The 22,737-nt window shown below is 39.4% G+C and overlaps 1 protein-coding gene across 15 annotated transcripts in view; it reads right to left on the bottom strand.

The window, feature by feature from the left end:
- CARF (calcium responsive transcription factor) overlaps nt 1–22,737 on the bottom strand; it is an 81,402-nt gene that overhangs the window by 50,915 nt on the left and 7,750 nt on the right. For 2 of the 15 annotated variants that reach the window (XM_037741433.1, XM_037741444.1), the window contains exon 3: nt 3,166–3,249. The exons of the other annotated variants lie outside the window; for them this stretch is intronic. The gene's annotated coding sequence lies outside the window, so the exon portion shown is untranslated. The remainder of the gene's footprint in view (nt 1–3,165; nt 3,250–22,737) is intronic. 15 annotated transcript variants of the gene reach the window in all.

The raw sequence follows: 22,737 nt of genomic DNA, 5'->3' as shown, positions 1-22,737 counted from the left end.
CAAGCAGCTTGTAGGGCAGGAGAACTTAAAACACCCAAGATAAGGATAACAACCTGAAAGGTTCTGTGTGAAGAAAAATGCAGCTACTATTTCGAAAAAAACAAACCCAAATAAGACTCCAGTTTCCTTTCATATTAAGATCAATTAAATATATGCTAACAGTCCAAGAGTACCCAAAACATAAGAAATAAGCCACTATGGGATTGAGTCATCAGATTTAGACAGCCCCTAAAGACTTCCCATATTGGAAATATCTAAGATTGAATATAATTATTTAATGTCTAAAAAAAATGAATCACAGAGATAAGCAAATAATTAAAACTATCAAAAGTTTAATATTAAAAAAAAAAAAAAAAAAACAGGCTGGGCATGGTGGCTCCTACCTGTAATCCCAGCACTTTGGGAGGCCGAGGTAGGTGGATCACTTGTGGTCAGGAGTTAGACCAGCCTGGCCAACATGGTGAAATCCCATCTCTACTAAAAATACAAAGATTAGCCAGGCACAGTGGTGCATGTCTGTAATCCTAGCTACTCAGAGGCTGAGGCAGGAAAATTGCTTAAACCCTGGAGGTAGAGGTTGCAATGTGCTGAGATTGTGCCACTGCACTCCAGCCTGGGTGACAGAGAAAGACATTGTCTCAAAAAAAAAAAAAAAAAACCCAAGAGACAAGAAACCAAACAGAACTTTCAGAAATGAAAAACTGCTGAAATTAGGTCAATGGAGCCAGAAACAGCAGTTCATGCCTATAATCCCAGCACTTTGGGAGACCAAGGCAGGAGGATTGCTTTGAGGCCAGGAGTTCGAGACCAGCCTGGGCAACATAGTGAGATGCTGTCTCTACAGAAAAATTTTTAAATCAGCCATGTACAGTGGTGTGGGTCTGCAGTCCCAGCTACTTGGGAGGCTGAGGTGGGAGGATCTCTTGAGTTCAGGAGTCTGAGGCTGCAGGGAGCCATAATCATGCCACTGCACTGCAGCATGGGTGACATAGTGAGACCCTGTCTCAAAAAACAAATTTAAAAAAAGGCAATGGATAAGTTAAACAGATGATTAGATGCAGAAGAAAGAATTAGAAGACAGATTTTTGTATTACCTAGACTGCATCACAGCAAACAGAGAAGATAAAAAACATGACAAAGAGACTTAAAAATAGGAAAAATAGAAAGTATAGTATGCATATAAGTGAAGTCTCAGAAGAATAAAAAAGAGAAAATGGAGGAGAGACAATACAGATGCTCTTAGACTTACAACAGAGTTATTATCCTGATAAACACACTGTGAGTTGAAAATACATTAAGTGGAAACTATCATTAAGTTGAAAGTGCATTTTTGATTTACAGCATTTTCAAATTACAACGCATTTATCCAGATGTAACACCATCACAGGTTGAGAGGTGTACTAAATATGTATCATTTTCACACCATCATAAAGTTGAAAAATCATAAGTTGAATTAATGTAAGAATTAATACCATCAGTATTTGAAGAGACAATGGCTGGCAATTTTTCAAAACTAAAGATATGAATATACAGATAAAGGAAGTCTTACTTTTAAGTACTCTAAGATAAATAAAAAGAAACCCATCCTCAATGTAATGAACATGCAAAATTCTAAAGAGGAAAAGGAAAATGCAGCTAGAGAGGTAAGACGGACCATAAAAACACCCCGAGCCTAGGTAATAAAAATATAAATTAAAAAAAGAGAGATAAGGCAGACTCCCTACAGAGTACTGAAATTAGACATTTAGCAGCCTTCTTTTTTTTTTTTTTTTTTAATTGTACTTAGGGCTCTGGGGTACCTATGCACACCCTGCATCCTGCAGAACTGTTGCATAGGTACATACATGCCATGGTGGTTTGCTGTCCCCCACACCCCTCACCTACATCAGGTGTTATCCCTCCCTAACCTCCATGCCCTCCCATCCCTCCCCTCCCCTCCACCCTGCAACCTAGCCCAGTGAGTATTGTTCTTTTCTCTGTGCCCAAGTGTTCTCATCGTTTATCACCCGCCTATGAGTGAAAACATGCGGCGTTTGGTTTTCTGTTCTTGTGTCAGTTTGCTGAGAATGATGGTTTCCAGATTCATCCATGTCCCGACAAACGACAGGAACTCGTCGTTTTTATGGCTCCACAGCGGCCTTCTTAATAGCAACATGGTAGCAGAAGTCACAGGAATAATATTGAAGGTTTTTAAAAAAGTAATTATTGGCTGGGTGTAGTGGCTCATGCCTGTAATCCTAGCATTTTGGGAAGCCAAGGAGAGTGAATCGCTTGAGCCCACAAGTTTGAGACCATCCTGGGCAACATGGCGAAACCCTGTCTCAAAAAAGAATAAAAAAGGAAAAATAACTATCAATAAATAACTATCAATAAATAATTGCATATGATCCAAACTACTTTTTTCTACTGCCTTACTTTCAGAATAACAAAAAAAAACCCCACAAAAAAAACAAAAAACACAAAACCATATTTTTCACAAAACAGAAAGGAAGATACCTTAAGATTTTAAAAAACTGAAAGTTGGCTGGGCACGGTGGCTCACCCTGTACACCCTGTAATCCTAACGCCTTCGGAGGCCGAGGGAAGTGGACCACTTGAGGCCAGGAGTTCAAGACCATCCTGACCAACATGGCAAAACCGTGTCTCTACTAAAAATAAAAAAATAAAATATTAGCCAGGTGTGGTGGCACATATCTGTAACCACAGCTACTCAGGTGGCTAAGGCATGAAAATCGCTTGAACCCAGGAAGTGGAGGTTGCAGTGAGCCAAGATCGTGCCAGGGGGACAGGGAAAGACTCTGTCTCAAAAAAAAAAACAAAAACAAAACAAAAAAAAACTATAATAATAAATAGAAAACAAAAAACTGAGAGTTTACAATCAATGTATTGCACATGAAAGAAATTTCTTATATATATATATATATTTTTTATTGCACTTTAGGTTCTGGGGCACATGTGCAGAATGTGCAGGATTGTTGCATAGGTACATACATGGCAATGTGGTTTGCTACCTCCATCCCCCCATCACCTATATCTGGCATTTCTCCCCATGTTATCCCTCCCCAACCTCCCTACACTCTGCTGTCCCTCCCTTAGTCCCCCCCAACAGACCCTATATGATGCTCCCCTCCCTCTGTCCATGTGTTCTCATTGTTCAACACCCACCTATAAGTGAGAACATGTGGTGTTTGATTTTCTGTTCTTGTGTCAGTTTGCTGAGAATGATGGCTTCCAGATTCATCCATGTACCTACAAAGGACACGAATTCATCCTTTTTTATGGCTGCATAGTATTCCGTGGTATATATGTGCCACATTTACGATACACTTCATATCTGATAGCACACAACAGGGTTACTACAGTCAATAATTTAATTATATTTAAAAAGTACTAGAAGAGTATAATTTGATTGTTTGTAACACAAAGGATAAATGCTTGAGGGGATGGATACCCCATTTTGCATGGTATGATTACTACACATTGCATGTCAGTATCAAAACATTTCATGTATCCCATAAATATCTACAATTACTATGTACCCATAGCAAAACAAGATCTAAAAAAATTTTTTTTAAAAAAGAAACAGTCGGCCAGGTGCAGTGGTTCACACCTGTATTCCTAGCACTTCAGGAGACCAAGGTGGGTGGATCACCTGAGGTCAGGAGCTCGAAACCAGCCTGCCCAACAGGGTGAAACCCCATCTCTACTAAAAATACAAAAACTAGTCTGGCATGGTAGCACACGCCTGTAATTCCAGTAACTCAGGAGGCTGAGGCAGGAGAATCACTTAGACTTGGGAGACAGATTGCAGTGAGCCAAGATTGCGCCACTGCACTCCAGCCTGAGCAACAAGAGCAAGACTCTGTCTCAAAAAGCAATAAATAAATAAATAAGGAACAGTTATACCATACGAACACATTACAGAAGGGAGAGAAAAAATATACATCAAGTATAAAATATTTGGTATAGGAATTATCTCTGTATTTCTTACAAGTTAGGTAACTGAATAAAGCACATTACTTCAGCAAAAAAAAGTATATATGTATTTCAAGAAACCAAATATTATAGCAGAAAGAAGTCCTGAGATGCTTGAAAAAATGGTAAGCAAACAAATAACTATAAAAAAATCTAGTCTCATATAAAATAATACTATCAATATTATAATTTTCTATGTGTGTTTTAAGGACTGAAATAAAACACTACAGAACTAAAACATGCCTATAAATCTAGAAGGCATGATGATAGATAATACATCAGTATATAAAATACAGCAATGATAATATGCACAATATATCGAAACTTATGAACTGCAACAAAAGAATTACTCAGAAGGAAATGTAGAGCAATAAATACAACAGAATTGAGAGTCCAGAAATACATACATATGGTTAAATGATTTCTAACCAACCAAGGCAAAAGCATTTGGTGAGGAAAGAATACTATCTTCAACAAATGGTGCCAGTACAACTGAATATCCACATGAAAATAAATGATGTTGAACTCTTACCTCATACTACATGCCAAAAACAAAAAATGGATCAAAGAGCTAAACATAAAAACTAAAATCATGCAACTCTTAGAAGAAAAACATAGGAGTAAATCTTCATGTCCCTGGATTTGGCAATGGTTTCTTAGATATGGCACCAAAAGGACAAGTAACAAAAGAAAAAACAGACAAATTGGACATCATCAAAATAAAAATTTTTGAATAAAGGATACCATGACAAGGGTTAAAAGACCATAGATGAGAGAAGCTATCTGCAAATCACATATCTGATATGGATCTGGAGTACGTCGAGAACTCATACAACTCAACAACAAAAAGACTACAATCCAAAATAATCCAATTATGAAAAGGGCAAAGGTAGAGCCCAAAGATAGATTAAGACCCTGTCTAAAAACAAACAAAAAAATTCTATTATGCTATGTGACAAAAGCTAAGCCATATACAAAAGGTCACATGTTATATGATTCCATTTACATAAAATATCCAGAATAGGTAAATCCATAGAGAAAGAAAGTAGATTGGTGGATGCCAGAGGCTTGCTAGCAGATGTAAACAACTAAAGGATACAAAATTTTATTTTGGGGTGATAAAGGTGTTTTGAAACTCTACATGGCACTTTTGCAACATTGTGAATACACCAAATGTCACTAAATTGTTCATTTAAAAAAGATTAATTTTAGGTTATATGAATTTCACCTCAATTTAAAAAAATAGTACCACCAAAATGTGTGTGTACATATACACACATGTGTACATGCAAGCAGGAAAATGTGAATGTGGACTAGATATTTCATATTAAGGAATTTTTCTTGCAATGTTCAGGCATTTCATGAAAAAAAGGAAAAAAAAAGGAATTTTGGGGACTGAATACAGTGGCTCACACTTATAATCCCAACATTTTGGGAGGCTGAGGTGGGAGGATTACTTGAGGACAGGAACTTGAGATGAGCATGGGAGTTCAAGACCAGCCTGAGCCCCGTTTCTACAAGAAACTTAAAATAAAACAAATTAGTGGCTGGGTGGGGTGGCTCATGCCTGTAATCCCAGCACTTTGGGAGGCTAACGCGGGCAGATCACCAAGGTCAAGAGATCCAGACCATCCTGGCCAATACGGTGAAACCCCGTCTCTACTAAAAATAGAAAAATTAGCTGGGCATGGTGGCATGAACCTGTAGTCCCAACTACTTGGGAGGCTGAGGTAGCAGAATCACTTGAACCTGGGAGGCGGAGGTTGCAGTGAGCTGAGATCATGCCACTGCACTCCAGCCTGGTGACAGAGTGAGACTCATGTCTCAATTAAAAAAAAAAAATTAGCTGGGTATGGTGGCACATGCCTGTAGTCATAGCTATTTGGGAAGCTGAGGCAGGAGGATGGCATGAACCCAGTAGTTTTAGGCTGCAGTAAGCTGTGACTGTATCACTGCACTGCACTACTTGTACAACAGAGTGCAACAAATTCTAAAAACAATTTTTTTGGTGTCTTTAGGTGTGTGAATGGTATGATAATATTAATACTTATAGGTAAAATTATTAGACTGTCCAGTCAGGCTGGACATAGTGACTCATGCCTGTAAGTCAGGCTGAGCATAGTGATTCATGCCTGTAATCCCAGCACTTTTCGAGGCCGAGGTGGGTGAATCGCTGGAGCCCAGGAGTTTGAGACTAGCCTGAGCAACATAACAAGACCCTGTTTCTACTAAAGATCAAAAAAATTAGTTGGGCCTGGTGGTGTGTGCCTGTAGTCCCAGCTTCTTGGCAGGCTGAGGCAAGAGGATCACTTTATCCTGGGAGCTGGGATTGTGCCACTGCATTCCAGCCTCTGTGACAAAGTGAGACCCTGTCTCAAAAAAATAAATAAATACCAAAGTCAGAGAAAAGGGTACAATTGATAGAGAAATAAGTAAAACAAGATTAGTCATATATTCATAATTGTATACAGGCTTCATTTACTATTCTAATCCTATGTGTGTGTGTATATATATGTAGATATAATATATATGCATAAATATATTTTTTATAAATATATTTATAAGATAAAAATATAAATATATTTAAATAGATATATAGAAATGTATTATATAATAGGATATTATATATAATTATATATTATATATAAATATGATACTATAGAATATATATATATGTATACACACACACACACACACACACACACACACACATTTTTTTTTTTTGAGACAAGGTCTTACTCTGCCCCCCAGGCTGGGGTGCAGTGGCATGATCTTGTCTCATTACAACCTCCACCTTCCCAGTTCAAGTGATTCTCCCACCTCAGCTTCCCAAGTAGCTGGAACTATAGGTGCACACCACCATGCCTGGCTAACTTTTGTATTGTTTGGTAGAGATGGGGTTTCACCATGTTGGCCAGGCTGGTGTCAAACTCCTGACCTCATGTGATCTGCCCACCCCAGCCTCCCACAGTGCTGGGATTACAGACGTGAGCTACCGTGCCCAGCCTACTCCTGTATAGTTTTGAAATTTCTCTTTAAAAAAAATTTTTTTAGGCCAGGTGCAGTGATTCATGCCTGTTATCCTAGCACTTTGGGACGCCAAGGCAGGCAGACTGCTTGATCCCAAGAGTTTCAGACCAGCCTGGGCAACATGTTGAAGCCCTGCCTCTACAAGAAAAAAAAAAAAAAATCAGCCAGATGCGGTGGTCCTCGCCTGCAGTCTCAGGAACTCAGGTGGCAGGGGTGGGAGGATCGCTTGACCCTGGGAGATCAAGACTGCAGTCGGCCGTAATCATGGCACTGCACTTCAGCTTAGGTGTCAAAGCAAGACCCTGTCTCAAAAAATAATCAAATGGCAACAAGAAAAATCAACTTTCAAAAAAAATGGATAGAATTTAGAGCCAAATTGACAAATGCATTATTATAGTACAAGACCTCATCATAATTATCTCAAGTTAAGCAAGCAAAAGTAAGGAAACAGAAAAAGCTTGATTTACTGGACAAATTTAAAATTCATTCTGAACAATTAAAGAACACATGTTCTTCTCAAATTCACATGGAACTACAAATACTAGATCTGAACCATAAAGAACATACCATGTATCAAAACTTGTGGGATACAGCTAACGTAAAATTTCAAGGGAAATTTATAACCTTTAAACTAAGCTTGTCCAACCTGTGGCCCGTGGTGCAGCCCAAAACAGCTTAAAATGTAGCCCAACACAAATTCATAAACTTTCTTAAAACATTATGAGAAGTTTTTTCTTGCATTTTTTAAACTCATCATCTATCATTAGTGTACTTTATGTATAGCCCAAAATAATTCATCTTTTTCCAGTGTGGCCCAGGGAAGCCAAAAGATTGGACACCCCTGCTTTAAACTTGCATATTAGAAAAGAAAGCTGTGTTTCCCATTTGTATAGTGGCGTGTGAATTTAAAAAAAAAAAAAAAAGACTGTGGCCAAAGGATACAAAATTTCAATTAGGAGGAATAAGTTCAAGAGATCTACAGTGCATCATAGTGACTACAGTTAATAGCAATATATTGTAGGCAGGTTATATTAGCAAGATGGCCCACTAGAAGTCGCTAGCGTTCATCTCCTTCATAAAGAAAAGACAATCAGAACAATGAGAAACAACTACATTTTAACAAAAATAAATGAGGGAGAGCATTGGTAAGCACAGAAACTCTGGATGGCCACATGGCCACATAGAGAATGCAAGGATGCATCTGGCCTCCACCACCCAATCCCCCAACTGGGAAGAGCCAAGAACCAGGAAGAACTTCTCCCTGCAGCAAGGAGATAAACGAGAGGATTCCAGCAACCAACCCTATCAACAGACCTCACCACTGGGGTTCCCTGCATTCATTACAGGCACCAAGCCCAGCTTAGGAAGCTGTCTGGAGTCTACACTGCTGTGCTGCCCTGAGAGGAAAAACTGACACTGTTTCTCAAGCACTGTAGTTCATGTAGCTACTGTGTTATGCCATCTTGGAATCAGAACTATGGCTGGAGTATGTCTTACTCTGGTGCTGAGTAGCCACAGTTATCCTTTATCCCTGGGGCTAAGCCACAACCGACCCACCCTAACCCAGTGGCCCAACATTCCTAAGTTGAGCTGCAAACAGCTGTTATACTCTCGTACAGGGGTGGGGGGAAGCAGAGGTGGAGCCACCCCATCTACCACTCCTATCACTCCCTCAGGCCAGAGCTGAAGCAGTATCCTGCCTCCTAGTGAAACAATACTTTAGCTGCTCAGAGCAGTCATGCCTCTCCAGTGCATAAGGTGAAGCAACTACCCACATTCCAGGAAATGATGCTTGGGTCTCCCCAAACAGTCATGCCCCCCAGGCTTAAGCTGAAGTAGCACATGGGCCAATGGAGAACTGGTGCTGTGGCCAAGTTGAGCAGCTGCCCATCCCAGGGCTGAACTGACAAAGTATCCTGTGTCCTAGGGAAACAGAGCAGTGGCTGAGCTGAGACACCCTGCCCTACAGACCAAACTCCTCTAGTAATCTTCTTTCCTGGAACTAGACTAGACCCCTAGAGTCTAAGCTGCTAAGACACCCTTCTCCACACGGAGTGGAGTCATTGCTATGCTGTTCCCTATACCCCCAGGGCCCAAACAACAGTTGTACTCCACCACTTTGGGATATTTGCTGCTGCAGCAACTGGCCTCACAGAGTCTCAGATACTACCAAATCCCACCATCCCAGGGACTAGAGTTACTACTACACGGTGCTTCATCCCCCCGGGACTTGAGTTATCACCAAGCCCTGCTGGCTTATGTTCCCAAACTGTGGCTGTACCGCAGACTTGACACAGCCTTCCTTTGTCCCTGTAGTTGGGCCAGTTCTGTGCCCTGCCCCACAGAAAAGAATCATAGTTACAACCTGGCTCCCTGGGCCTGAGCTGCTAGAGGGTATCTGAGAGTCACAGATCCTAGCTCTGAGGTCAGTCTACATCCAACTCTGCCACCTAACCTGTAGCCCCAAACTCAGGTGCCACAGTAGGTTTGTGAGACCCTGATATGGTCTGGGTCAGTGTCCCCACCCAAATCTCACATTCAATTGTAATCCCCAATGTTGGAGGTGGAGCCTGGTGGGAGGTGACTGAATCATAGTGGAGGTTTCTCATGGTTTAACATCATCCCCCAGGAGCTCTCCTCAAGATAATGAGATCTGGTTGTTTAAAAGTGTGTGGCGCTTCCCCTCGCCCTTACTCTTGCTCCTGCCATGTGAAATGCTGGTTCCCCCTTTGCCTTCCACCGTGATTGAAAGCTTCCTGAAGCTTACCTAGAAGAAGCCACAATGCTTCCTGTACAGCCTGCAGAACCATAAACCAATTAAATCACTTTTCTTTATAAATTACCCAGTCTCAAGTATTTGTTTATATCAGTGCAAGAACAGACTAATACAGACCCTGTGTCTAGCACCCAGCCCCATAGCTGCTCTGAGCACCACTACCTGGAACCCAGTGCTACTGTAGATACTTTTAGGCTGTGTCAGACTTGACACCTTGGTTAAGTCTTCCCTTTGTGGAGAAAATTAGGAGTTCTCCAAAAGCCTTTGTCACCAAGGACATTAACAACCTATGCTGCCACAGGCACTGCCACTGCCACAAACTTCTACAGACTACCCTACTGAGCACCCAGTTATTGCTGACATTGAAGGCAGCTGAAGAAGCTACATGGAAACTATACCACTGTATCTGTATAGAAACAGACACCATACCCTTCCTGGCTGCCACAATAAAACCCAACTGCAGGTCAAAGTCTTTCTCTACAAAAGCCACTCGAGAAAGTGTGGAAAAGGCAATTGTTCCACCAAATACACAGACATTGACACAGAAACATAAGGAAATATGATGCTACCAAAGGAACATAATACAGCTAACCCTCAAACAATGCAGGAATTGGGGTACCAACTGCTCACATGGTCAAAAATGTGTGTACAACTTCTGACTTCCCCAAAACTTAACTACTAATTACAGCTTACCATTGGCTGGAAGCCTTACCAATAATATAAACAGTCAATTAAAATATATTTTATGTTATATGTATTACGTACTGTATACTTATAACAAAGTTAGTTAGATAAAAGTTAATTAAGAAAGTTGTAAGAGAAAATATATTTACTATTCATTAAGGGGAAGTGGATCATCATAAAGGTATTCATCCTCGTCATCTAAATGTAAGTTGAACAGGTTGAGGTGAAGGAAGAAGAGGCAGTGTTGGTCCCACTGTCTCAAAGGTGGTAGAGGCTGAAGAAAATCCGAGTACACAACCTGTGCAGTTCAAATCCGTTCTGATCAAGGGACAACTGTAACTCTCTAGTAATAGACTCTAATGATAACAAAGTCAACGAATTGCCAAAAATTTTTCAAAACAATGATCTTAAACTTAACAAGATATAAGAAAATACAAATAGATAATTCAATGAAGTCAGGAAAACAATTCACAATATGAAGAAAAAATTCAATGAAGGGATATAAATAATAGTAATAAAACAGAAATCCTGCTGCTGAAGAATTCAATGAATAAAATATATAAAATAGAGAGCTTTGATAGCAGATTTAATCAAGCAGACAGAATTTCTGAACTTGAACATAGATCATTTGAAATTAGTAAGAGAAAAGAAGGAAATAGCAATGAAAATAAACAAAGCCTATAAGAATTATGGGATACCATTAAATACTGTAAAACATTGAATGAGGCCAGGTGTGCTGGCTCAGGCCTATAATCCCAGCACTTTGGGAAGCCAAGGCAGGTGGATGACATGAGGTCAGGGGTTAAGACTAGCCTGGACAACATGGTGAAACCGTATCTCAACTAAAAATGCAAACATTAGGCAAGCATGGTGATGCACACCTATAATCCCAGCTATTTAGGAGGCTGAGGCATGAGAATCATGAGAATCGCTTGAGCCTGGGAGGCGGAGGTTGGAGTGGGCCGAGATCGCACCACTGCACTCCAGCCTGGGCAACAGAGTGAGACCCTGTCTCGAAAAAACAAACGAAACCTACACACACATTGAATGAAAGAAATTGAAGAGAACACACACAAAAAATGGAAAGACATCCATTTATGGACTGGAATAATTAATATTGTAAAAATGACCATACTACCAAAGGCAAGCTACAGATTCACTGCAATCCTTATAAAAATACCAATGAGCTGGGTACAATGGTACACACCAATGGTCCCAGCTACTCAGGAGGCTGAGGCAGGAGGATTGCTTGAGCCCAGGAGTTCAACGTAGCAATGTAGCAAGACCCTATCTCAAACAACAACAACAACAACAACAAAAACAACAACAACAACAAAACCCCCATATCCTAATGATAGTCTTCAGAGAAATAGAAAAAAGAAAACTTAAAATTTGTATGGAACCACGAAAGACCCTGAATAGCCAAATAAATCCTAGGCAAAAAGAACAAAGCTGGAAGCATCACACTACCTGGTTTTGAAATATATTACAAAGCTATATAACCAAAATATCACATTACTGGCCTAAAAACAGACACATAGACCAATGAAAAAGAATAGAAAACCAAGAAAAAAATCTATGCACTACAGCCAACTGATTTCAGTATAGGCACCAAGAATATTCACTGGGGAAAGGACAGTCTTTGATAAAAAAATTCTGGGAAAACTTTATCAGTACGCAGAAAGATTAAAGTAGACCCCTAGTTCTCACCATATATAAAAATCAACTCCAAGTGGATTAAAAACTTAAATGTGAGACCTGGAACTATAAAACTACCAGAAGAAACCACAGAGTAAATGCTTCAGAACATTGGTCTAGGCAAAGATTTTATGGCTAAGCCCTCAAAAGCACAAGCAACAGAAGCAAAATAGATTTGTATCAAACTAAAAAGCTTTTGTACAGCTGGTGTGTACATCCAGCTTAAGGGGACTCAGGAGGCTCTGGTTCACTGCAGCAGCTGTGATGCTCCCCCATACCACCAGGCCTGGCATAGCCTCCCCCCAGACCCATGCCAGGGCCCAGGCCACCCTGGAAGCTGCTGCTGTTGCCCATCCAGGAGAAGCTTGAGGAGTTAATGTAGACACCTGGCCCACTCTTGTATAAGTAGCTGCCAAGGGCCTAAGAACCAGAGGTGGACACCTTGTAGGACTTCTGGGTCACCCTGATAGATATAGTGGAGGATGTAGTGGAGGCAAGCAGGCTAAACTGGATAAATTTGTGACGGAGCTCAGAAGCTATTTCTAGGTGGGAGTCAATTGCTTTTTGACAAAGATATCAATACATCAAAAGAAAAAGAACACTTTTTAACTAATGGTGGTAAAACAACTAAATTGCCATGTGTAAAACAATAAACTTTGACCCTTACCTCACACCATATAGAAAATAAACTTGGAATGAATCACAGATTATCAAATGATAAAACTTCTAGAAGAAAACACAGGAGAAAATTTTTGTACCTTGGACTTGGCAAAGATGTCTTAAACATGAAACAAACAGGACAAAATATATAAGAAAAAAATCTACAAATTGGACTGTCAAAATTTAAAATTTACAAATTGGACTGTTCTCATTAAAGATGGGAAAAAATATTTTCAAAACATATACCTGACAAAGGCCTTATATCCAAACTTTAAAGAACTTTTACAACTCAATAAGACAAATCAATAAAAAAATTGGCAAGATGTTTGAAGATACAACTTCACTAAAGACGACATATAACTAACAAGTAGTACACAAAAAGATGCTGATCAGCACTAGCCATTAGCGAAACAAAAATTAAAACCACAATAGATTTAAGTCCATAATGTATCTTGAGTTGATTTTTGTATAAGGTGAAAGATGAGGATCCAGTTTCATTCTCCTACATGTGGCTAGCCAATTATCCCAGCAGCATTTGTTGAATAGGGTCTAATTTCCCTACTTTATGTTTTTGTTTGCTTTGTCAAAAATCAGTTGGCTATATGTATTTGGGTTTATTTCTGGGTTCTCTATTCTGTACCTATTTTTATACCAGTACCATGCTATTTTGGTGAGTATGTCCTTATAGTATAGTTTGAAATTAGGGAATGTAATATCTCCAGGTTTCTTCTTTTTGCTGTTTTGCTTTGGCTATGCAGGTTCTTTTTTGGTTCCATACGAATTTTAGGATTTTTTCTAATTCTGTGAAGAATAATGATGGGAATTATACTGAATTTCTACATTGCCTTTGGCAGTGTGTCATTTTCACAACACTGATTCTACCTACCCATGAACATGGAGCATGTTTCATTTGTATATGTTGTCTATGATTTCTTTCAGCAGTGTTTAGTAGTTTTCCTTGCAGAGGTCTTTCACCTCCTTGGTTAGGTATATTCCTAAGTATTTTATTTTTTTTACAGTTATTGTAACAGGAGTTGAGTTCCTGATTTGATTCTCAGGTTGGTTGCTGTTGGTGTACAGAAAAGCTACTGTACAAAATTAATTGTGTACATAAACTTTGCTGAATTATTTGATCAGTTCTAGGAGCTTTCTGGAGGAGTCTTTAGGGTTTTCTAAGTAAACAATCACATAATCTGCAAATATCGACAGTTTGACTGTATGACTTCCTCTTTACCAACTGGGATGGGGATGCTCTTTATTTCTTTTTTCTTTCTTTTTTTGAGATGGAGTCTCATTCTGTCACCCAGGCTGGAGTGCAGTGGCATGATCTCAATCCCAGCTCACTGCAACCTTTACCTACCAGGTTTTCAAGCAATTCTTGTGCCTCAGCCTCCCGAGTAGCTAACATTACAGAAGCCCGTCACCACACCCAGCTAATTTTTTTGTATTTTTAGAAGGGACAGGGTTTCAACATGTTGGCCAGGCTGGTCTTGAACTCCTGACCTCAGGTGATCCACCCACCTTGGCCTCCTAAAGTGCTGAGATTATAGGCATGAGCCACAGCACTGGGCCTGGATGCTCTTTATTCTTTCTCTTGTCTACTCTGGCTAAGACTTCCAGTACTATGTTAAACAGGAATGGTGAGAGTGGGCATTCTCATCTCGTTCCAGGCCAGGCATGGTGGCTCACGCCTGTATTCCCATCACTTTGGGAGGCTGGGGCAGGCAGGTCACTTGAGTCCAGGAGTTCAAGACCAGCCTGGATGACATAGTGAGACCCTCATCTCTACAAAAAAATTTTTAAAAATTAGCTAGTTGTGGTGGTATGTGTCTGTGGACACAGCTACTCAGGAAGCTGAGGTAGAGAGATTGCCTGAGCCAAGGAGGGTGAGGCAGTGAGCCACAATCGTAACAGGGCAAGACCCTGTCTCAAAGGAAAAAAAAATTTCAAGGGCTGGGTGTGGTGGCTAATGCCTGTAATCCTAGAACTTTGGGAAGTCAAGGTGGGAGGATGGCTTGAAGCCAGAGTTTGAAATCAGCCTGGGCAATATAATAAGACTCCGTCTCTACTAAAAAAAAAAATCATCCAGGCATGATGGTATGTGCCTATAGTCCCTATAGCTTCTTGGGAAGCTGACGCAGGAGGATTGGTTGAGCTCAGAGGTTTGAGGCTACAGTGAGTCATAAACTTACCAATGCACTCCATAGGTGACAGAGTGAGACCCCATCTCAGGAAAAAAATATGTCTTTTCAATAAATTTTTAAGTTTTATTATTTATGTCATTATAACAAATATATGTTAATGTAGCAACATTAGAAAGTTACTCACTTATAATTTTACAAAAATTACTGCTATTAACATTTTTGTGTATTATTCCAGGTTTTTTCTAAGCATATATGTTTATAAGCAGATATTCATTCACTCAATGAATTATTACTCCACACTTGTATGACAAATACTGTTCTATGTGCTGGAGATAAAAGGATAATCAAGACACCTAAAGTCTCTATGTATAAAATTTATATTCTGTATGTTTTATAACTATGTCTGACTTTTTAAAATCAGGTTTATTTCATGATATCACAGAGGAAGTGAACATTTCAAATGAACTCATGCTTGCTAACTAACTAAGATAATTATGGAAAATGCAAAAGAAACTGACTTAAATATAGAATTTAATTTATTATAAAGCTGTCTGATGGCCAGGTAAAAGAAATTTCTTCAGATTTACTGAGGTGTTTACATAGATCTAAAATTTTTTGGAATTAAAGAACTTTGGAAATTCAACTTAGAACACTAATGGGTAACAAAATTATACTTTTTTATGACAAAACAGTGGGACATACAAAATTTCAAAGCTCAATTAAATAAAACAGGAGTTTCATGAACTTGGTTCAAAGTAGAGGGATTCAGACTAATGAAATGTGTATTGGACAAAAAGAAGCTAGTGACTAGATTATTTGCCACTGTAAATTTCCTTAATATTCAAAACAATTACAGGCCCTTAAAGAATTCTAGAACATTTTTGTAGCAACAAAGTCACACTTTCAGGAGGGAGCTCTAGATTTATTCAAGTGAGAATAACTTTTTGTCACTATATTTAGAGTATAAACCTCAGAAAGTGTCTGGGTCAAAGTGGGGAACAACAGACACTGGATTCTACTTCAGGTTGGATGGTGAGAGGAGGATGAGGATCAAAAAACTACCTATTAGGTACTGTCCTCATTACCTGAGTGACAAAATAATCTGTACACCACACCCTGACAACATGCAATTCACCCATGTACCAAATCTGCATGCATACTACCTCACCTTAAAAGCTGGAAAGAAAATACAAAACAACAAAAAAACAAAGTGTCTGCATGATGAGCCATATGCCCTATCAGCATGAATGTTTAACTATTAAAAAAGAAAAAGTAAACAAGCTCACTGTGAACAAAAGCCAATAACAAACTCATACAAAGAGAAATATGTAATTTGAATAGGCAAATTTCTATAAAAGAAACTGAATCAATAATTGATAACCTTATAAAATAGCAAGAGGCCCAGATGGTTTTACTGGTGAATTTTACCAAACATTTAAAGCAGAAATGTGCCAGTGCTCTGTAACATCTTAAAGAAAACAGAAGCAGAGGGAACATTTCCTGATTCATCCTATGAGGCCAGTATTACCCTAATACCAAAACCAGCTCTCTCTCTCTCTCTCTCTCTCTATATATATATATATATATATACATATATATATATATATATATATATATATATATATACACACACATACATACATATATATATATACATACATATATATATATATATATATATATGATTTTTTTTTTTTTTTTTAACAGAGGCTTTTTTTTGAGACAGAGCCTGGTGGCTCACACGTGTAATCCCAACACTTTGGGATGACAAAACCGTCTTTGTAGAAAATCCCAAAGGCAAAGAAAAACAAAAACAAAAACAAAAAAACAACCTCCTGGAACTAATAAGCAATTCTAGGTCGGGTGCGGTGGCTCATGCCTGTAATCCTAGCACTTTTGGAGACCGAGGTGGGTGGATCACCTGAGGTCAGGAGTTCAAGAACAGCCTGACCATCATGGTGAAACCCCATCTTAAAAAATAAATAAATAAATAAATGATAATAAGAAAACAATTCTAGCAAGGTAGCAAGGTTAGAGGATAAAAGGCTCATACACAAAAGTCAACCATTTTCTTATACCTGAGCAATGAATCATAAATTAGAGGTTGAAATTTAAAAGCACAATACCAGCCAGGTCTGGTGGCTCATGCCTGTAATTCCAGCACTTTGGGAGGCCAAGGTGGACAGATCACTTGAGCCAAGAAGTTTGAGACCAGCTTGGGCAACACAGCGAAACCTTGTCTCTACTAAAAATATAAAAATTAGCTGGGTGTGGTGGCATGTGCATGTAGTCCAGCTATCTGGGAGGCTGAGGTGGGACAATTCCCTGAGCCCAGGAGGTGGAGGTTGCAGTAAGCCGAGATCACACCACTGCACTCCAGCCTGGGTGACAGAGTGAGACCCCATCTCAAAAAAACAAAACAAGACAAAACCCAACACTATTTATATTAGCAACAGAGAGAGAGCGAGAGCGAGAGAGAGAGAGAGAGAGGGAGGGAAGGAGCAAGGAAGAGAGGGAGAGGGAGAGAGAGAGAGAAATACTTAGGTATAAATCTAATAAAATATGCACAGGAACCATATAAGGAAAACTATAAAATTCTGATAAAAACATCAAATATCTAAATAAGTGGAGAGATAGTCCATGTTCATAGATAAGGAGGCTCCATATTGTTAAGATGTCAATTTTTCCCAACTTGATCTATACATTCAATAAATCCCAACCAAAATATAGCATATCACTTCAGGCTGGGTGACAGTGCAAGACCTTGTCCCTAAAAACCAGGAAAAAAAATATAGCAAGTTATATTGTACATATCAAAAAACTGATTTAAAGTTTACGTGAAAAGGCAAAAGGCCTAAGTGAATAGCCAGAACAATACTGAAGAAGAACAAACTTGGAGGACTAATGCAACCCAATTTCAAGGACTTACTGTAAACCTATGACAATCTAATCAAAACAACATGATACTGGTGGGGCATCGTGTTTCACACCTATAATCCCAGCATTTTGAAAGGCCAAGGCGGGTGGATCACCTGAGGTCAGGAGTTTGAGACTAGCCTGGCCAACATAGTGAAACCCTATCTATACTAAAAATACAAAATTTAGCTGGGTGTGGTGGTGCACACCTGTAATCCCAGCTACTAGGGAGGCTGAGGCACGAGAATCGCTTGACCTGAGAAGGCAGAGGTTGTAGTGAGCTGAGATCATGCCACGGCACTCCAGCCTAGGCAACAGAGCAAGACTATGCCTCAAAACAACAACAACAACATGATACTGTCAAAAAAAAAAAAAAAAAAAAAACAGGTCAATAGAATAGAATAGAATAGAGAGCCTAGGTATAGATCTGCACAGTCAACTGATCTTTAACAAAGGAATAAAAGCAATTTAGTGGAGAAAGAATAGTCTTTTCAACAAACGGTTCTGGAAGAAATGGACATCTATATGCAAAAAAAAAAAAATGAATCTAGAAAGAAACCTTACACCCTTAAAAAATTAACTCAATTTATCAGCAGCATGACAAAAAAAAAAGAAGAAAAAAGTTAAAAGAAAAAAAAAATTAACTCAAAATGGGCCGGGCACAGTGGCTCATGCTTGTCATCCCAGCATTTTGGGAGGCCGAGGTGGGCAGATCACCTGAATTTGGGAGTTTGAGACCAGCCTGACCAATATGGAAAAAACCTGTCTCTACTAAAAATACAATTAGCCAGGTGTGGTGGCAGGCGCCTGTAGTCCCAGCTACTGGGGAAGCTAAGGTAGGAGAATCACTTGAACCCAGGAGGCGGAGGTTGCAGTGAGCTGAGCATGCCATTGCACTCCAGCCTGGGCAACAAGAGTGAATGCTGTCTCAAAAAAAAAAAAAAAAATTAACTCAAAATGAATCATATAACTAAAACACAAAGTATACAATTCCTAGAAGGTAACAGAGGAGAAAACCTAGAAGACTTTGGGTATGGCAATGACTTTTAAAATACAACACTAATTTTAAAGAAGTCCAGTTTATTAGTTATTTCTTTCATTGATCATCCCTTTCTTGTATTTTTTAAAACTTTTGCTGTCGGCTGGGCATGGTGGCTCATGCCTGTAATCCCAGCATTTTGGGAGGCTGAGGTGGGGTGGGGGGATCACCTGAGGTCCGGAGTTCGAGACCAATCTGGCCAAATTGGTGAAACCCTGTTTCTATTAAAAATATAAAAATTAGCTGGGTGTGATGGTGCACCTCTGTAATCCCAGCTAATCAAGAGGCTGAGGCAGGAGAACTGCTTGAACCTGGGAGATGGAGGTTGCAGTGAGATCGCACCACTGACCCCCAGCCTGGGTGACAAGGGCAAAACTTTGTCTCAAAAAAAAAAAAAAAAAAAAGGAAAAAAAACTTCTGCTCTCTGGAAAGGACAATATCAAAGAAATAAGAAGACGAATCACAAACTGGAAGAAAATGTTTGCAAAATACATTCTGATAAAGGATTTGTGTTCCAAATATACAAAAAACTTTAAATACTCAACAATAGGAACCCAGTTTTAAAAACAGTCAAAAGACCAACGGAACAGAACAGAGGCCTCAGAAGTAACACCACACATCTAAAACCAGCTGATTTTTGACAAACCTGATAAAAACAAGCAACGAGGAAAGGATTCCCTGTTTAATAAACAGTGTTAGGAAAACTGGGTAGCCATGTGCAGAAAGCTGAAACTAGATCCCTTCCTTACACCTTACACAAAAATTAACTCCAGATGGATTAAAGATTTAAACATAAGACCTAACACCATAAAAACCCTAGAAGAAAACCTAGGCAATATGAGTCACGACATAAACATAAGCAAGGACTTCATGACTAAAACACCAAAGGCTAAGGCAACAAAAGCCAAAATAGACAAATGGGATCTAAACTTATGAGCTTCTGCACAGCAAAAGAAACAATCATTAGAGTGAACCAGCAACCAACATAATGGGAAAAAATTTTTGCAAGCTGCCCATCTGACAAAGAGCTAATATCCAGAATCTACAAAGAACTAAAACAAGTTCACAAGAAAAAAACAACCCCAACCAAAAGTGGGCAAAGGATATGAACAGGTACTTTTCAAAACAAGACTATGCAGCCAACAAACATATGAAAAAATGCTCATCATCACTGGTCATTAGAGAAATGCAAATCAAAGCCACATTGTGATAATATCTCACACCAGTTAGAATGATGATCATTAAAAAATTTGGAGACAACAGATGCTGGAGAGGATGTGGAGAAACAGGAACACCTTTACACTGTTGGTGGGAGTGCAAATTAGTGCAACCATTGTGGAAGACTGTGTGGCAATTCCTCAAGGATATAAAAATAGAAATTCCATTTGATCCAGCAATCCCATTACTGGGTATATACCCAAAGGATTATAAATTGTTCTGCTATAAAGACACATGCACGCATATGTTCATTGGAGCACTGCTTACAACAGCAAAGGCTTGAAACCAACCCAAATGCCCATCAAGGATAGCCTAGATAAAGAAAATGTGGCACATATACACCATGGAATACTATGCAGCCACAAAAAAGGATGAGTTCATGTCCTTCTCAGGGACATGGATGAATCTGAAAACCATCATTCTCAGCAAACTGACACAAGAACAGAAAACCAAACACCGCATGTTCTCACTCATAAGTGGGTGTTGAACAATGAGAACACATGGACAGAGGGAAGGGAACATCACACACTGGGGCCTGTTAGGGTGTAGAAGGGGTAGGGGAGGGACAGCAGGCAGTGAGGGGATTGGGAAGGGATAACATTAGGACAAGTACCTAATGTAGGTGATGGGGGATGGATGCAGAAAACCACCATGGCTTGTGTATACCTATGAAGCTATCCTGCACGATCTGCCCATGTACCCCAGAACTCAAAGTATAACTAAAAAAAAAAGAAAAAGAGGAAAAAAATGGTCAAAAGATACACTTCAACAAAGAAAATACAGATGGCAACTAAACATATGAAAACATGCTTAACATCACGTCATTGGGGAACTGCAAATGAAATAAAAATTTGGTTATCACAAACACCTATTAGAATAGCTAAAATAAAACAACTGACAATATCAAATGCTGACAAGGATGCAGAACAGCAGGAACTCTCATTTGTTGTTGCTGGGAATGGAAAATGGTATAGCCACTTAAGGAGATAGTTCAGCAGTTTCTTACAAAGCTAAACATAGGCTTAGCATACACCCTAGAAAATGCACTACTACATATTTACCCAATGGAGCTGAAAACTTATATCCCACAAAAATCTGTACACAAGGCCAAGGCAGGAGGATTGCCTGAGCCCAAGAGTTCAGGACTAGACTGGGCAACCCACAAAAAGAAAAAAACAAATGCTAGTCATCTAACTGATATAATCAAAACTTTTCCGGGCTTAGTTTGAGATTCTAAATATACTTTTCTCTATACTGTCTTTGAAAAATATTGCAAGACTTTTACACTTTTAGAAGACTAAAACGCTCTATTTCAGTATTACTGGCTAATGTTGAAAATTCACGAATGTCTAATAAATGTAGCAGAGAAAGAACATGGGAGCTAGATGCAGTGGTTCATGGCTGTAATCCTTGTGCTTTTGGAGGCTAAGGCAGGAAGATCAGTTGAGTCAAGGAGTTCATGACCAGCTTAGGCAACAAGGCAAGATTGTATCTCTACAAACACTAAAAAAATTTAGCCAGGTGTGATGCCTCATGCCTGTAGTCCTAGCCACTTAATCAGAGGGCTGAAGTGAGAGGATCACTTGAGCCCAGGAGTTCAAGGCTGCAGTGGGCTGTAATTACATTACTGTACTCCAGCCTGGGTGACAGAGTGAGACCCTCTCAAAACAAAATAAAAGAACATGAGATCTGCCTAGATTCAATGAAACAGTCAAATCGTTAACTTCTCTGAACTTCAATTTCCAGTTCCTTAAATTATCAGTAAGTAAGCTCTAAGATCCCATCCAGTTCTAAAATTTTATGTTTCTAAGAGTTGATTATCCTGATTTTTAAAGTTCATTTAACTATAATTTATCGACTGACTTCTAATGTGCACTGAACAGACATATAGAAGAACTCTTTCAAAACAAGAAACTTGGCTGGGCGTAGCGTCTCACACCTGTAATCCCAGCACTTTGGGAGGCCAAGGCAGGCGGATCATGAGGTCAGGAGATGGAGACCATCCTGGCCAACATGGTGAAACCGTGTCTTTACTAAAATACAAAAATCAGCTGGGTATGGTGGCGCGTGCCTGTAGTCCCAGCTACTCGGGAGGCTGAGGCAGGAGAACTGCTTGAATCTGGGAGGCAAGGGTTGCAGTGAGCCAAGTTCGCACCACTGTACTACATACAGCCTAGCGCCTGTGGACAGAGCGAGACTTTGTCTCAAAAAAAAAAAAAAAAAAAAATTAAAAAAAAAAAAAAAAAAAAAAAAACGAGAAAAAAAAAAAAAAAAAAAAACGGAAAACTTTTACAAAGTTAGATTCAACTGCAAATAAGGTCCTATTGAGGGGCTTATTAAAAATAAGGTATTTTAGAAATACATTTTAAAAATTTATCTTTTTTTTTCCGTCCATTAAGAATACAATTTACTGGCCGGGTGCAGTGGCTCAAGCCTGTAATCCCAGCACTGTGGGAGGCCGAGGCGGGTGGATCACCAGGTCAAGAGATCGAGACCATCCTGGTCAACATGGTGAAACCCCGTCTCTACTAAAAATACAAAAAATTAGCTGGGCATGGTGGCCCGTGCCTGTAATCCCAGCGACTCAGGAGGCTGGG

This window comes from Cebus imitator, unplaced genomic scaffold (assembly GCF_001604975.1).
Source record: "Cebus imitator isolate Cc_AM_T3 unplaced genomic scaffold, Cebus_imitator-1.0 Scaffold101, whole genome shotgun sequence".
In the NCBI taxonomy this organism is placed as follows: domain Eukaryota; kingdom Metazoa; phylum Chordata; class Mammalia; order Primates; family Cebidae; genus Cebus; species Cebus imitator.
The sequence above is the reverse complement of the archived record's forward strand: the minus strand, read 5'-3'. Positions and strand labels throughout refer to the sequence as shown.